This window comes from Crinia signifera, chromosome 1, assembly GCF_055691185.1.
Source record: "Crinia signifera chromosome 1, ASM5569118v1, whole genome shotgun sequence".
In the NCBI taxonomy this organism is placed as follows: Eukaryota; Metazoa; Chordata; class Amphibia; order Anura; family Myobatrachidae; genus Crinia; species Crinia signifera.
Window position 1 is genome coordinate 431,640,879 of NC_139217.1, and position 12,250 is coordinate 431,653,128.

Sequence of the window (12,250 nt, forward strand, 5' to 3'; positions counted from 1 at the left end):
GCACCAGGCCCAAGGGCTGTTCCTGGTTCCCAAAATATGGGGGACAAAACGAGTAGGGGTCCCCCGTATTTTTTAAACCATCACCAGGTCCAACCTGGCTGGGTAAAGCCACAACCAGGGGGAGACTTTTCGTACAAGTCCCCCCCGGCCAAAGTATTAACCCCCTGACCGGTCAGCCTGGGTAGGGATTCTGGGGAAGTGGGGACCCCCCCCAATGAAGGGGTCTCCCCCTCCAGAATTTACCTGCCCAGGTGGAAGCCTGGGGCTGTCATGGTGCCCCTAGGCGGTGGCCACCGGGCTGATGTTGGTGTAAAAAATGAAAAATTAGCTGTGTATTGTTGTGGAAATACAAGTCCCACAACAGTACAAATAGTGAAATAAAAACACACACACACCAGTAAAGTACAACTTTATTACATACTGAGCCCATTCATACTGATACTTACCTACCTTGACACATAGGTAGGTATCCTCTGTCCGCTGGTCCTGGTTGGGAGGAGCCAGGAGGGCTCAGGGCAGCAGAAGGGCTCCTCAGCTATAGGAGCGGAGTGAAGTAGCGGGCTCAGGGCCAGACAGACCATTGGATACACACAAACAAAATGATGATGTAAATGTCCCTTTTTCTCTTTCTTTTTTTGACAGTTGAAATGTCCTTCAGGAGTATTTATACCTCAAAGAAAACACAAAAAAATGCACTTCCCATATTGTAGACCATCTAAAAGAAATATTAAATTATTTCTCTTTTTCTGTAGATTTTACTCCATACCATAAATGAGCCTTCACTTAGGCCACAAGATATCTCGCATGTATTAGTCTGGTGCTGATATCTCAGTAAAAATGTCCTCCAAATCGTACCTTGGGTTAAATGCTCCACATAGTGTAAATATGTAAACATTTATTATATAAAATCAAAACATATAAAAGCCAACTGGCATAGTACCATATCCGGCCTTCTGATCAAGGCTATTAGTATCGCATATGCAGGAAGGAAAACGTATCCTGGAGAGATCCCGGGTCTCTGCAGAAGGTCCACCTCCCAGAAATAGCTCCAAGATGTAAATGTCAGAAAGTCCAGATTCACGGTATCTATGTCCTGTCAGTCCCCACCAACGCGTTTCTGCTTATAAATAAGCCTTCCTCAGGGTACCCTCTGGTCCTGGTTGGGAGGAGCCAGGAGGGCTCAGGGCAGCAGAAGGGCTCCTCAGCTATAGGAGCGGAGTGAAGTAGCGAGCTCAGGGCCGGACAGACCATTGGATGACTCCCCGGCCTCAGAGTACTGGGCAGGAGCAGGACAGGAGCGAAGGGCAGGAAAATAAAAGGAACGGAGGCTCCTCAGCCACAGGGCAGCTGCACTGAGTGGAGGGCAGCAGGCCCAGGACAGAGTCCTGGATCCCCCCGCCCAGCTTAACTAGCCCCAGTGTCATTAAACCTGTCCTAGTTGTAGAAATTCAGGGGACAAAAAAGTGGGGTCCCCTGTATTTCTATAACCAGCACCAGGCTCATGGACTGGTCCAGGTTCCCAAAATACGGGGGACAAAATTAATAGGGGCCTCGCGTATTTTGACAACCAGCACCGGGCCCAAAGAGTCATCAGTCTAATGCCACAGCCCAGCTGGGGGAAACTTTTTATACAAGTTCCCTGCCCAAAGCATTAAGTTCTGACTGGAACCCAGGGGGATTGGGAACCCACCCCAATAAAGGGGTCCCCAATCCAAGCTACCCCAGCCCGTTCTAAAGCCCAGGACTGTTCCCAGTGCCTCTGGATGGGACTTAGAGAACCACAAGTCCCAGCATGCCGGGCATTAAAGAGAACTGGTACTTGAAGTTCTACAATATAACCAATAGTCAAATAAAAAAATAAAAATGAAAAAACTTTAATACCTACTACAATCACTCAAACATACTTACCTATAGGTTCCAACGTAGACACGTCCTCTTCTCCAGTAGAATCCATAGGGTACCTGCGGAAGGAAATAATACCCACCAAGCAATCTGGCGTAGATTGTGTCCCTTTCATTCCATGTAGGCATTCAGGGGTTAACCCCCCCACCCCCCACTATCATAACCATGACGAACGTAACCATGACAAACTGGAGGAGGCCCAAGTGTGTTTACACTTGGGCCTCCTCCCCCAAACTGGGGAGTTTTTAGTGACATCAGACAACAGCTTCTTCCCCAGCCAATCAGCTTTAGCCCCGATAAGGGGGTAGCCTGGAGGGGGAGACCCCGTATACTGCCGTTTTTAGAAAATTTCCCCAAGTGTCAGCAGGGAATACTGAGAGACAGACATTGGATTCTGCATGTAAATCCCGGAATTGCAATGTGAAGGTAGGCTTGCATCTGTATATGAAATGAATTAGCTCTTTCTGAACATTTCCGTACCCAAGAATTCCGCCTGTGAATTGAAGGCTATAGTAATTTCATTTGAACAGCCTTAACATACGAAGTGACTTCAATATAAATGCTTTTTTATTTATACCTTGCAGACAATGGCCCCTGGTTGCTTAATTACCTAGTTTTCACATTCTTGCCTTTTACACACATTAATTGTGTTACATTGTTTAGCATCTGAGCAACTCTTATCTTCTCCTGTTTGGTCATAATAAATAATTAATGCTTTTATAATCTGTAATATAACGGGCAGATGTATTAAGCCTGGCAAAGAGATAAATTGGAGATAAAGTGGAACTACCTACTAGGTACATCTGTAACTGGCAATATGAAATAATCCATTATCCAAAATGCATATGCTTCTGGTCCTGAGCATTTTGGATAAGGGATTCTCAACCTGTAATACAATATTACTATATAGACAACTGCCTTTTAAATCACAATAATATAGTTTTCAGAATATGTTATTTTAATAATTCTGTTTAGTAAAAATGTAAAACACTACATAACTTACTTTGTAGTTGTTAGCCGCTGTCATTTCGGACCCTTGTGACAGGTCTCCTTCTCTGACGTGCAGCAGAATCCAGCACGTCATATCTGCCACCGTAACGTCTGGTTAGCCTGTCACTCGTCAACCAGAGATGCTGCTCAGTCACTTCCACATCTGGACCCAGCGGGTGCCTACTACCAGGATGCTTGGTTTCCATGCCAACTGCAGCTGGTATTACTTAGGCCTGGGTGTTGGGCTGGCTGGTGCTTCCCTGATTAGCCTTCTGAGCTTGTTTATGTCAGCCACTTCATTACAGCCCCACCTATCATAGCGTCTGGTCAGCTTTACCTCCTGTTGCCAACTTGTTCCTTTTTTGGATCTCTTCAGTCCATGGTCTTGCGTCCAGATTCTTCCTTCTGCTGGTTCCAGTCAGCCTGTGTGAGTTTCAGTGATTTCTGTCAGAGCATTCTCTTTCTATTTTTTAAGTGTCCGGTTCTTGTGTGGAGTTTTTGTGTGTTGCGTGGTTTGCTGTGCTTAGTCTTGTTAGGTATAATTTTGTATTCTTCTCGGTTGCTTCAGCTTTTGATCTTTATGACTAGGTTGCCTGTGCAATTTCATAGCTTTCTTAGTGGTTTTGCCATTTCCATTGGTTTTCAGTACCTTGTTTAGTGTTCTGTTAGTTTGTTCTCCTTTTGTATAGTTTCTAGGAATTGCTGGAGTGTAAGTCCTGGTGGCACCGGAGTTGGGGCAGACTTCATTTGCCCCTTCAAACGTGGCTATTTTAGGTGAAACCTAGCATTGCAAGAGCCAGTTACCCCTGGGAAGCTCAACAGAGTTAGGGGATTATTCTGGTCTATTCGCATGGACCAAAACATTTGCACAATGTTGGGGGAATATGCGCAGGGTCATTTCTGCGCATGTGCATATGCCGGGTGTGTGCGGCCATGGCGAACAGACTGTTCGCCGGGTGCATGCACCTAAGGATAGTCGATCCCATGTGAACACCCAGTGTTTCATGGGCGTTCCCATGTAAACACTGGGCGTTCCAATGGTAATCGGGCTGTGACATTGGTGCCGGGGCGGGCAGCTGACATCACCGGATATCAGCTGCCTGCCACTTCCTCCCAAGGATAAATCTTAGTGGCCTAAGAGTCCCTTTAGATATGCGTGCACATTCCACATCATTCAGACTGCAAATGGATGTTTATGCTAAACATCCATTCGTAGGCTCTGCGTGACAATGTACGCTGCAAGGGGGGGACCCGGGTGGGGTTTGGTGGACTCGCAAGGCTGTGAAAAGAATGCACAAAAACTGCATATTACCATGTCTAAAGATTCGCACATGTACATTAATTGATACACTTCTTGACCAAAAATCACACTTTTTCATGACCCCAAATCCCATCAAATCGAATGCGATCTACCCGAAAAATCACATTCTATTACAATTGCGAATTAGACAAACAATTTATGATTTTCTAACATGCGATATGGTGCATCCTATTACATCTCACCCTGGAGGTCTAAAACGCGAGTGTGATTTAACCCCAGCTGATTCTGAAGTCTGGAATTGGTGGGGATATGCGGTTTCTCCCGAATTAGGTAAATTCAGGTAGACTCGGATCTCTAAGATCCGTGTCCGCTCATCTCCGCTGTAGATTGTATACTCTTGTGAGCAGGCCCCGCCCTCCCAATGGACCTGATTCAGACCTGATCGCATGGCAGTAAATTAGCAGCACCCTGCGATCACTTTGCAGAATGGGTAACGAAGATGCGCAACCCTACAATAAGTTGCATCCACCATCGAATAATTCCCCCCAATCTGTTGCCATGTGTATTTGCACGCCAATAAACAGGTCTGAATCAGGCCCAATGTTTCTTCCCTCTGACTAGGTCCACTATGTAAGCCAACTGATATGCATTAGCGTTACCTATACATCAGGCATGGCCAAACTATGGCCCTCCAGCTGTTGTGAAACTACAACTCCCATCATGCCTTACCACAGTTTTGCTATTAGGGAATGCTAAAACGTTGGCAAGGCATGCTGGGACGTGTAGTTTCACCATAGCAGGAGGGACACAGTTTGGCCATGCCCATACCTTCCAACTTTGCACCCAGGCAGGGAGACCCATCACCGAAATTAGGGGGCGTGGCCTAGCAGCAATGGGGCATGGCCTATAAATCGTGTCATTTCTCAAGGCCACGTCCCCATTTTTCGCTGCTGTGGGGGCATTGCATCTGTAAGCTGCTGACCAGCCCCCAGCCACTCTGCTTGCTTGAATAGACGCTGTGCACATGCGCACAGTGCCTATTCACTAGGTGACTCCCAACTGCCCCCCCGCGGGACACTGATGGCCCCTGGAAGGACTTGGGACCATCCCCAAAAATCGGGACATTCCTGCAGAAAGGAAGATTTGGAGGTATGTCATGCTTGCTATACATACTTCCCAATATGACCCTTTCCATGAGTGACAAAATGCTCTGCTCCTGAACATCCCTCTTAATCTATGATTGCCATCACCTGTTGCGAAACACCTTTCTTATCCATTAACTAGTTCAACACAGGTGACAGCAATCATAGATTAAGAGGTAAATCCAGGTACAGCACATGTTGGCCTTGAACCACGTTAGGAGTTTGAGTATGTGTATATCTGTTTGTTATTATTACTCTGTTTATCTGGGTTGGTATCTGTGCTTTGTATGTAAACATATATATCTATATATTATTGATGAAAATTATCTTTAGTAAATCTATCACTATTAGTCTACTTTAAGCTCTGACATGAGAAATAGTGCTGGGTTATTAATGAAACCCGATGGCACAGGATAAGGGCTAATACTAGTTGTTCCTGACTGGTTCCATCTGGAATTTCTGTGCACCACAGCTACAGCTGACACTATCATGACTTAATGGCTTACTCCCATTGTCCTATAGTAACGTGATTTACAGAAGCATTTCTATGGTGAGATAAATGAGACAGCACTGAGGACAATAACCTTTCAGCTTCTAATCATTTTGCTGATAAAGTCCTTCCCAAATTGCACATGGACATGTAATTGAATATATATCATTTGTACTCAGACTTGAAATATGCTCCTACATAATGGGTGTCATAGATGAATAATATAATGGTGTGCAGCACATTTCATTGTGTGCAAATGGATGTATTAGTCCAGCTGCCAACTTAGGAGCTTGTCCACATTGCTGCACTGGAAGCTCTATGGGTGTAGACTCTGCGTAACCTTTTTTCTTACATGGAAATTTACATTTTTGTCCAAATAGACATACTGTAGTCCAATGTATCCCACCTACAAGCACTTGTAAGAATATGTTTCTTTATCATTAGTTTAAAAGATTCTCAGAAGACCCAATAACCCAAACAGCACCACCCCTGTAAATGCACTAGCCCTGGATTTTCTTTTTGAGATATCACATCCTTTCTAGAAAAATCAGTACAAGAGTTTTTGTCTGCTTCACAGACCTATAAGTTAGGTCCAGCTGCGAAGTACTGGGGGTGTGGTAAAGTGAATGATGCACACATACAGTAGGTGCTGATTCTGTGGGTGCTTGAGGGCCCGAGCACCCACGGAAATTGATGAGCACCCACCCGTTTAGCAGCGGCCCACCCGCCTGTGTCCCACTGCACTCTCCCTCCCTTGTCGCTGGCACAGGTACTGTGTGGGCATTTATGTACCTGCACTGTGGGGGCATTTATGTATTTGGCACTGTTGCCATAATTTGAATATTGGAGACAACTGTGCTGCGTAATATAAATCAGTATTATTTTGTGGCCATGCCCCTTTCCCATGAAGCCACTCCCCTATATTTTTGGCTTGAGCGCCCACCAGCAAAAACATAAATCGGCACCTATGGATGCACATACTGTACAAGACCACAATTGTACAACAGGAGGAAAGGCTGGGACATATTGATATAAATTCCTCAACCCCCGTCTCACTTACTTACTTACTTACTTACTTAGGAAGTGGATGAGATGCGGGAGCATAGGAGCATAGCTAGGGAGTGTGGAATGTATTAGAAGTGGCGTGCACTACTGCCCCTACTCTTTGTCCCTGAGACCGGTGACACTACCCCACTTTATACACTGTTCTAGGGAACTGCACCACTACCCTAGGAGAAGCTCGCACCCCTCCATAGCAGAACAACATCTGTAATATTGAGTACTTCTGTAAATCCACTTCTACAATAAACTACAGACTTTGGCCAAGCTACCTGAGTACTCATTGCCTACTAGTTATCCCCTGATGAGCACAGTACTCTGCTGAAGGCTGCCCACATTCAGTATAACTAACAGAATGACTTCCCAATATTTGGATGTCTACCTGACATGACTTAAGAAAAAAAGGCTAATAGGCATTCCTAGTACACATTTAGCTAGGAACATTGATATCTGTATCAGCCTGGTGGTGCAGTGGATAACATTGGGGTTAAGGGTTCAATTCCATGGATTTCCTTATCTTTGTGGAGTTTCTCCTTGTGTTTTCTGTTTTTCCTCTGGGAAGTGGCGTAACTATGGAGGGTGCAGGGGATGCAACTGCTATGGGGCCCGGACCTTTGGGGGGCCCGAGGGCTCAGCAGGCATCCCCTGCACCCTTAAGAATGTTTTATTTAGTGCATCATACCATTCCCCTGCTCAAAGTCCGTACCTCCTCCCTTCCCGGCCCGCCCGTGGCGCTATGTTATGGGCTATGAAGGGGGAGGAGCCGGTCTGGCTAATCCAGCCTCTGGCTGCTCTCCCCTCTCTTTGACACTGCCGGGGCTCAACTTCACTAACTGGTGACCAGCCCCGGCGTGGAAATGGTGTGCTGCCGCTGGTTCTGTGGTGTGTGGGGACCCGGGCCTGCCAGCGCTGACGCTGACACACTGATGTGGATGTCAGCGCCCACACTGAGCAGAGATCGACGCTGCTGTGGAGACCCGGCAATGAGGTATAGAGCTAGCGCCACAGAGGGGACCTGCGCAGCTGAGGAGACCCGAAGATGATATCAGCAGCAGGCGCCGCGGAGGGGACCCACGATGCTGAGCCTGAGAACCGGTGATGATGCAGAGATCTGGTGCCGTTTCACTGCTGCTAGCCTGGAGGTACCAAGCAGTGTCTGTCTCTCTCTCTCTGTCTCTCTCTCTCTCTCTCTCTCTCTCTCTCTGTCTCTCTCTCCCTCCCTCCCTCCCTCACTCTTTGGTCTGTCTTGCACTCTCACATTCCAACAGCCCCCTCTCTTCTCTCTTCTTTTACACTCTCTTCACCTGCCCTCTCTTCCCCCTCCCCCTCACCTCCCTGATATTCTCTCTGACTCCTGCTCTTACCCCTACCTTTCTCTCTTGCTCCTCTCCCTCTCTATCTGACACCTTCTCTCTCTTTTTCCACATTCCCTCTTTCCCTGACAACCCTCCTCTCACCTCTCTGTCCCCGAAACCATCTTTATCTCTCACTCCCCTTATTTTGCCCCCTAAGGGGCATTGTAGGAAATGTTGCTATGGGGCCCCAAAAGTTCTAGTTACGCCTCTGCCTCCGGGTATTCTCTTTCTGCCCACACTGTACAAAACAATCTATTAAAGTAGGTTATTTGGCTTCTAGAAACATTAATACTTGTATATATGTGTCCATGTTGTAGGGCTGCCATCAGGGTTATACAGCTCTCTACTGTACACCACTGTACTGGTCCCAAACTCAGAAATAAATGTCCAATGTTCTACTGCTGTGTGGAAGAGGCAGGACTGTCAGGCTGAAAGGCCCTAATAAGTTAAGGAGCATATGTTCACCTTCAGTCACATCCTCATTTATTTGTCACACAAATTTCTCAATAATGTCATACGGAGGACATAAGCCCAGGACCTCTTAAACAGCAGTCAGACACCTTACACATGGAGGTACTTGAGCATGCACCCAAGTAGTTACAGCTCTGAGGGCTTGGTTCACTACTGATCATGGATAGGAGATGCAGTTTCCTTGGCTTCGCAAGCCACCCTGTGACGTCCAGCTGAGGATTACTCAGGCTGTGGTTATCTCCACACTGCAAAAAGAACATAGGTCAAATGCGACTAAATCGGGACTGGGTCTGGATCAAGTCCTAACACCTCTATAGGTGAGAGAGGATAGGGAGTTTGTGGAATACATTTAGGGCACCTATTGCAGACCATAACAAAGAGACAACACCAGTGCCTCACTCCCAATACACACGCACCTCTCATCTTTTATTGCTTTTGTGTACTTTTTTCGGTACTTGTATATTATCTGGGGGCCCGATTTTTTCATCTTATGACACTGTACAACCAAAAATCGCATCGCATCACATGTGATCTGATCGCATGCGATGCGACGCGATTGGAACCGATTTTTAATTGTACAGGCACCCAGATGCCCGATTCCTTTGTTAAATGCCCCCCAGACCTGATTTTTAATTGTATACCCACCCTGATGGGTAATGAGTATGTTAAATGCCCCCCCATTGTTAACGCCACCCCACTATCAACGTCAACCGAGCCCGCGAGGGGCGGCGGTACGCGTCCTCCAACCTTTTCATACCCCAACTATCCACGTCGGCGTGGAGTTGAATTTATATAGTGTGGCGAACGCAGCGAGCCACCGAGCCCGAAGCGTGGCGAGCGTACGCGGAATACAGTATATGTGAAGTAATCCGCGGCCCCTCGCGGGGCTCGCTGCGCAAGCCATGCTTCCGGCTCGGTGGCTCGCTGCGCTCGCCACACTATATTGAGTCAACTCCACGCTGACATGGATAGTGGGGGTATGAAAAGGTCGGAGGATGCGTACCGCCACCCCTCGAGGGCTTGCTGCGCTCGCCATGCTTTGGGTTGGCATTTATAGTGGGGTGGCGTTAACAATGGGGGGACATTTAACATACTCATTACCCATCAGGGTGGGTATACAATTAAAAATCGGGTCTGGGGGTGCATTTAATATGGGAATAAGCCCAAATTGGGCATGATCGCGTCACATTGCATCGCATGCCAGTATAATGGCATGCAATGCGATGCAATATTAAAATTGTACAGAGGGGTTTTAAAACCCCTGAAACCTCATCGCAGAGGCAGAACTCTGGGAGGCAATGGAGTCATCTGCCGCTGGGCTCCTGCTCCCAAGGGGGCACCTCTCCTCCCCCTGGAAGTTTAAATCAGTTATTTAAAAGCCAACGATATTGATTCTGTGGATGAGTTCTGAAATATATATGTGTTCTCTATCTATCTATCTGAACAGAAATATATATTTTATATAATGTTATATAGGATTGTATGTGTGTGTGTGGGGGGGGGGGGGCACCAATATATATCTTGCCTCCGGGCAACTGGAATGAACTTACGCCACTGCCTCATCGCATCGCATGCCTTAATTAGTGGCATGCGATGCGATATATCAGATAATACACAAGTACCCTTTTTTCTTCTCGGCTCCTTCCCCTTTATTTTTGTAACGCAATTTGAGCCATTTAGTTCCTCCGCCCTCCTGTATATATTTATTTAATTGATTGTGTGTGGTTTTTCTTACTTCTACCAGAGCTGGCTTAAAGTGGCGTGTTTTAGGTGGTGTTTGCATTGGAGGCAAAGCCCTAGACCCCCTATGTTAGGGGTACCCCCTAGACCCAGGGACGCAGAGCCGGCCCTAGCCTAAATGACACCCTAGGCAAGATTTTGGCTGGTGCCCCCTAGCACCGCCACTAGTTCCGCCTCTGACCCTGCTCCCCTTTCCCAGCACCATCAACTCTCATCATAGCAGTCATCATTTTGGTGCTCCTACCCGCAATATTTTAAATAGAAACAGTGCACACATTCGGTGCGCAGCCCAAACAGGGGTGTGTTCTTGCTGGGAAGGGGCATGGTCACACAATAGTACCCCCAATTCAAATTATGCCACACAATAGTGAAACTTTATTCACATTATATCATGCGATGGTGTCCCTTATTCACGTTTCATCACACAGTAATACCACTTTACTTATATACATTACTCCTCACATTATTCACATTATACCCTTAGAAAAAAAATCCTGAGAAAATATTGTATTTTAAGCACCTCCATGGCCACACTGCAACCCAGCACAAAGCAGTGTGTGCTGGGCAGAGGAGAAAAGCTGCTGCTGTCACTTAAGGGGAGGGGGCCCAGGGCCCCCACTGGGCCCTTCCATCAGACTTTGGCCTGGGTAATTTGTACCCCCTACCCCTTTCTCTCAGCACCCCTGATAATACCACACAGTAATGCCCCTTACACATAACACACATTATTAATGTCCTTATAACCATAATGCCCCTTACACATTATGCCAACCTTTATTAATGCCCTTCATACACATAATGACACACATAATGCCCATTAAAACATATGTTGCACATTATTAATGCCCTTATACACATGACACACAAAATGCCCATTACACATATGTTGCACATTATTAATGTCCTTATACACAGGACATATATAATGCCTGTTACACATATGTTGCACATTATTAATGCATTTATACATGACACACATAATGCCTGTTACACATATGTCGAACACTATTGCACAACCAACCCACCCGCAGACAGCACTCGCACAGCCGCTAGCACTGTGACCTCTGTCTCTGCTTGGATACAGATGTTTCCTCATACATCTTGACTCAATAAGCCATGCAGCTCCTGGCCAGTTCTGCTAACGTTGGGTGCCTTTTTTGCCGAAAATTCGTCTTATTTGCATTGTTATGACCAGCACACACAAGGAGCTTCCGGTGATTAAAATGATATGTGGCATGAATATATTCTGTGTGCTACAGTGGCTGTACCTGCATACAGAATGCTATGTTACAGTGATTTCCACGAGTACACTATTTCATATGCAGATACAGCCTCACTCACACACAGAATATAGGCATGCTTCATATCATTTTACTCAGCAGAAGCTGCTGATGCCCCTATGCATTCCAAATGCCCTAGGTAATTGCCTAGTTTGCCTATGCCTAAGGCCGGCTCTGCAGGGACGACTTGTCATGCCCTGGATCAGCACCAGTTAAGCTGACCTGCCTGAACAATGCAGGTTTGCATCTTCATAAATAACCCTCAATACGTCATTTATACCCACAACTTCCTTTTGCCATTTCACCATTCACCGTAACATAGTAATTATAGTCATTTTACAGGGATGCTTTTATATGGGCACACTTCCAGCGCTCCATATTTACTATTAGTAATGTTTTGCAAAAGGTAATAAAATGCAATGCGTGGTGTCAATTGCATTCTCAAAATAAGTATATTCACTTCAACATTGATTTTCCCATTGATCACGTTCTGGAGCTAATTTGGTTTATTTGTATCCAGCTTCAGCAATCTCACATCTAATGACCCAATACTGTCTCTC